Genomic DNA, 5,536 nt, shown 5'->3' with positions numbered 1-5,536 from the left:
AAATATTTTCTCCCATTCTGAGGGTTGTCTTTTCGTCTTGTTTATGGTTTCCTTTGCTGTGCAAAAGCTTTTAAGTTTCATTAGGTCCCATTTGTTTATTTTTGTTTTTATTTCCATTTCTCTAGGAGGTGGGTCAGAAGGATCTTGCTGTGATTTATGTCATAGAGTGTTCTGCCTATGTTTTCCTCTAAGAGTTTGATAGTTTCTGGCCTTACATTTAGGTCTTTAATCCATTTTTAGCTTATTTTTGTGTATGGTGTTAGGAAGTGATCTAATCTCATACTTTTACATGTACCTGTCTGTTTTCCCAGCACCACTTATTGAAGAGGCTGTCCTTTCTCCACTGTACATTCCTGCCACCTTTATCAAAGATAAGGTGTTCTTTTCTTTTATTCTTTCTTTCTTTCTTTCTTTCTTTTCTTTCTTTTCTTTCTTTCTACTTTTTCTCCCTTTTATTCTGACCCATGTGGATGAAAGGCTCTTGGTGCTACAGCCAGGAGTCAGTGCTGTGCCTCTGAGGTGAGAGAGCCAACTTCAGGACACTGGTCCACAAGAGACCTCCCGGCTCCACGGAATATCAAATGGCAGAAATCTCCCAGATATCTCCATCTCAACAACAATGCCCAGCTTCACTCAATGACCAGCAAGCTACAGTGCTGGACACCCTATGCCAAACAACTAGCAAGACAGGAACACAACCCCACCCATTAGCAGAGAGGCTGCCTAGAATCATAATAAGTCCACAGACACTCCAAAACACACCACCAGACGTGGACCTGCCTACCAGAAACACAAGATCCAGCCTCATCCACCAGAACACAGGCACTTGTCACCTCCACCAGGAAGCCTTCACAACCCACTGAACCAACTTTAGCCACTGGGGACAGACACCAAAAACAATGGGAGCTACAGACCTGCAGCCTGCAAAAAGGAGACCCCAAACACAGTAAGATAAGCAAAATGTGAAGACAGAAAACACACCGCAGATGAAGGAGCAAGATAAAAACCCACCAGACCTAAAAAATGAAGAGGAAATAGGCAGTCTATCTGAAAAAGAATTCAGAATAATGATAGTAAAGATGATCCAAAATCTTGGAAATAGAATAGAGAAAATGCAAGAAACATTTAACAAGGACCTAGAAGAACTAAAGGTGAAACAAGCAATGATTAACAGCACAATATATGAAATGAAAAATACTCTAGATGGGATCAATAGCAGAATAACTGAGGCAGAAGAACGGATAAGTGACCTGGAAGATAAAATAGTGGAAATTACTGCGGAGCAGAATAAAGAAAACAGAATGAAAAGAACTGAGGACAGTCTCAGAGACCCCTGGGACAACTTTAAGTGCACCAACATTCGAATTATATGGGTTCCAGAAGAAGAGATAAAAAAAAGGGACTGAGAAAATATTTGAAGAGATTATAGTTGAAAACTTCCCTAATATGGAAAGGAAATAGTTAATCAAATCCAGGAAGCACAGAGAGTCCCATACAGGATAAATCCAAGGAGAAACATGTCAAGACACATATCAAACCGTCAAAAATTAAATACAAAGAAAACATATTAAAAGCAGCAAGGGAAAAATGACAACACACAAGTGAATCCCCATAAGGTTAACAGCTGATCTTTCAGCAGAAACTCTGCAAGCCAGAAGGGACTGGCAGGATATATTTGAAGTGATGAAGGAGAAAAACCTACAACCAAGAACACTCTACCCAGCAACGATCTCATTCAGATTTGATGGAGAAATTAAAACCTTTACAGAGAAGCAAAAGCTGAGAGAGTTCAGCACCACCAAACCAGCTTTATAACAAATGCTAAAGGATCTTCTCTAGGCAAGAAGCACAAGAGAAGGAAAAGGCCTATAATAACAAACCCAAAACAATTAAGAAAATGGGAATAGGAACATATATATCAATAATCACCTTAAATGTAAATGGATTAAATGCTCCCCCCAAAAGACACAGATTGGCTGGATGGACACAAAAACAAGACTTGTATATATGATGTCTACAAGAGACCCACTTCAGACCTAGAGACACATACAGACTGAAAGTAGGGGGATGGAAAAAGATATTCCATGCAAATGGAAACCAAAAGAAAGCTGGAATAGCAATTCTCATATCAGACAAAATGGACTTTAAAATAAAGACTATCAGAAGAGACAAAGAAGGACACTACATAACGATCAAGGGATCAATCCAAGAAGAAGATATAACAATTGTAAATATTTATGTACCTAACATAGGAGCACCTCAGTACATAAGGCAAATACTAACAGCCATAAAAGGGGAAATCGACTGTAACACATTCATAGTAGGGGACTTTAACACCCCACTTTCACCAATGGACAGATCATCTAAAATGAAAATAAGGAAACCCAAGCTTTAAATGATACATTAAACAAGATGGACTTAATTGATATTTTTAGGACATTCCATCCAAAAACAACAGAATACGCATTTTTCTCAAGTGCTCAGGGATAATTCTCCAGGATAGATCATATCTTGGTAAATTTAAGAAAATTGAAATCGTATCAAGTATCTTTTCCAACCACAACGGTATGAGAGTAGATATCAATTACAGGAAAAGATCTGTAAAAAATACAAACACATGAAACTTCAAAGCTTTTGCACAGCAAAGGAAACCATAAACAAGACCAAAAGACAACCCTCAGAATGGGAGAAAATATTTGCAAATGAAGCAACTGACAAAAGATTAATCTCCAAGATTTACAAGCAGCTCATACAGCTCAATAACAACAAAAAAACAACCCAATCCAAAAATGGGCAGAAGACCTAAATAGACATTTCTCCAAAGAAGATACACAGACTGCCAACAAACACATGAAACAATGCTCAACAACATCAATCATCAGAGAAATGAAAATCAAAACTACAATGAGATATCATCGCACACCAGTCAGAATGGCCATCATCAAGAAATCTAGAAACAGTAAATGCTGGAGAAGGTGTGGAGAAAAGGGAACCCTCTTGCACTGCTGGTGGGAATGTGAATTGGTATAGCCACTATGGAGAACAGTATGGAGGTTCTTTAAAAAACTACAAATAAGACTACCATATGACCCAGCAATCCCACTACTGGGCATATACCCTGAGAAGACCAAAATTCAAAAAGAGTCATGTACCAAAATGTTCATTGCAGCTCTATTTAAAATAGCCAGGAGATGGAAACAACCTAAGTGTCCATCATCGGATGAATGGATAAAGAAGATGTGACACATATGTACAATGGAATATTACTCAGCCGTAAAAAGAAACGAAATTGAGCTATTTGTAATGAGGTAGATGGATCTAGAGTCTATCGTACAGAGTGAAGTAAGTCAGAAAGAGAAAGAGAAATACCGTATGATAACACATATATATGGAATTTAAGAAAGAAAATGTCATGAAGAACCTAGGGGTAAGAAAGGAATAAAGACACAGACCTACTAGAGAATGGACTTGAGGATATGGGGAGGGGGAAGGGTAAGCTGTGACAAAGTGAGAGAGTGGCATGGACATATATACACTACCAAATGTAAATAGCTAGCTAGTGGGAAGCAGCCGCATAGCACAGGGAGTTCAGCTCAGTGCTTTGTGACCACCTAGAGGGGTGGGATAGGGAGGGTGGGACGGAGGGAGATGTAAGAGGGAAGAGATATGGGAACATATTTATACATATAACTGATTCACTTTGTTATAAAGCAGAAACTAACACACCATTGTAAAGCAATTATACTCCAAGAAAGATGTAAAAAAATAAAAAAGAAAAGAATATAGAAAGGGCTTCCCTGGTGGCACAGTGGTTAAGAATCTGCCTGCCAGTACAGGGAACACGGGGTCGATCCCTGGTCCGGGAAGATGTTGCGGAGCAACTAAGCCTGTGTGCCACAACTACTGAGCCTACGCTCTTGAGTCCACGAGACACAACTACTGAGCCCGTGTGCCTAGAGCCTGTGCTCCACAACAAAAGAAGCCACCGCAATAGGAAGCTAGCGCACTGCAACAAAGATTAGCCCCTGCTCTCCGCAACTAGAGAAAGCCAGCACGCAGCAACGAAGACCCGATGCAGCCAAAAATAAATAAACAAATAAATATGTTTTTTTTCTTTTCTTTTTCTTTTTTTTTTTTTTTTGCGGTACGTGGGCCTCTCACTCCCGTGGCCTCTCCCGCTGCGGAGCACAGGCTCCGGACGCGCAGGCCCAGCGGCCACGGCTCATGGGCCCAGCCGCTCCGCGGCATGTGGGATCCTTCCGGACCAGGGCACGAACCCGTGTCCCCTGCATCGGCAGGCAGACTCCCAACCACTGCACCACCAGGGAAGCCCACAAATAAATATATTTTTTTTTAAAAAAAGAATATAGAAAATAAGAAAACATAGCCATACAGGAAAGATGATTCAGATAGAACCAAGGGCCTAGACAACAAAGCCATGACTGCAGGAGAACCAGATCTAACAAAGCTAAGGTCTGAGGGAGCAAAACCAGGCCCTAATCAATATACATCCCTTGCCCCCAAAGGAGGGGGAGTTGTGACATTTGCCCGGCTAGATTTCAGATTTCTATGGAATAGTGATGTTTATATACCTCATATTTCCTTCCTTTGTGAACGTGAATTTCTCTAGTAGTTATTCTATGCCTGTTCCATCATTGCATGTTAAATTGTATTTCTTTAATTCCTAGGTCATCAAATTGAGATGAACCATACTAAAAGACCTACCCCCAAGGAATGACACATCAGGGTAAGTTTCTCATACACTCTTGAACATGATTAAATGACAAGATCCTGGACTTCAAACCTAAGTTTGATACTATAATTGAATAAGACTTTTGTGGTTCCTGGGGTATATGGGAGTATATTTTCATGTGGGAGGAATGTAAATGATCTGTGGCCACAAGATGAACTGTGGGTAATGAGAGGTGGTGGTCATTTTTTGCCACCTCCTGCATCTAGAGGTGAAACCTATTCCTCTACACTTGAATGTGGGCTGTCTTTGGACCTGCTTTGACCAATAGAGTGTGGTGGAAGTGACCTTTCATATCTTGCAAGTCTGAACCTTAAGAGATGTGCAGCTTTTGTGGACTAGGAACACTTTCTCTTGGAACCCAGTGGCTGCACTGTGAGAAGCTCAAGCAGTTAGAGAGTCTGGGTAGAGGACCAGCAAGCTCTCTAGTTGACAGCCCCTGGCAAGCTCCCAGCCAACAGTGCTAATAAACATCAGCCATTTGAGTGAGTCATCTTGGTTGTTCCAGCCTAGCCAAGCCTACAGGTGATAGTGTTACCGAGCCAAACTTGGGTCCACTGTCCGTACTCACAGTAAAGCCAATCTACTAACATCATGTTGTAGTGAAGGAAAGAGCAGTGTTTATTGCAGGGCACCAAGCAAGGAGTCCAGGCAGCTATTGCTTAGAAGGCCCAATCTCCCAAAGGGTTTCAGGGAAAGGTTTTTTTTTTTTTTTTTTTTTTGCGGTACGCGGGCCTCTCACTGCTGTGGCCTCTCCCGTCGCGGAGCACAGGCTCCGGACGCGCA

Source organism: Lipotes vexillifer, unplaced genomic scaffold (genome assembly GCF_000442215.2).
Source record: "Lipotes vexillifer unplaced genomic scaffold, Lipotes_vexillifer_v1.1 scaffold319, whole genome shotgun sequence".
Classification (NCBI taxonomy): domain Eukaryota; kingdom Metazoa; phylum Chordata; class Mammalia; order Artiodactyla; family Lipotidae; genus Lipotes; species Lipotes vexillifer.
Note: the sequence above shows the minus strand (reverse complement) of the source record.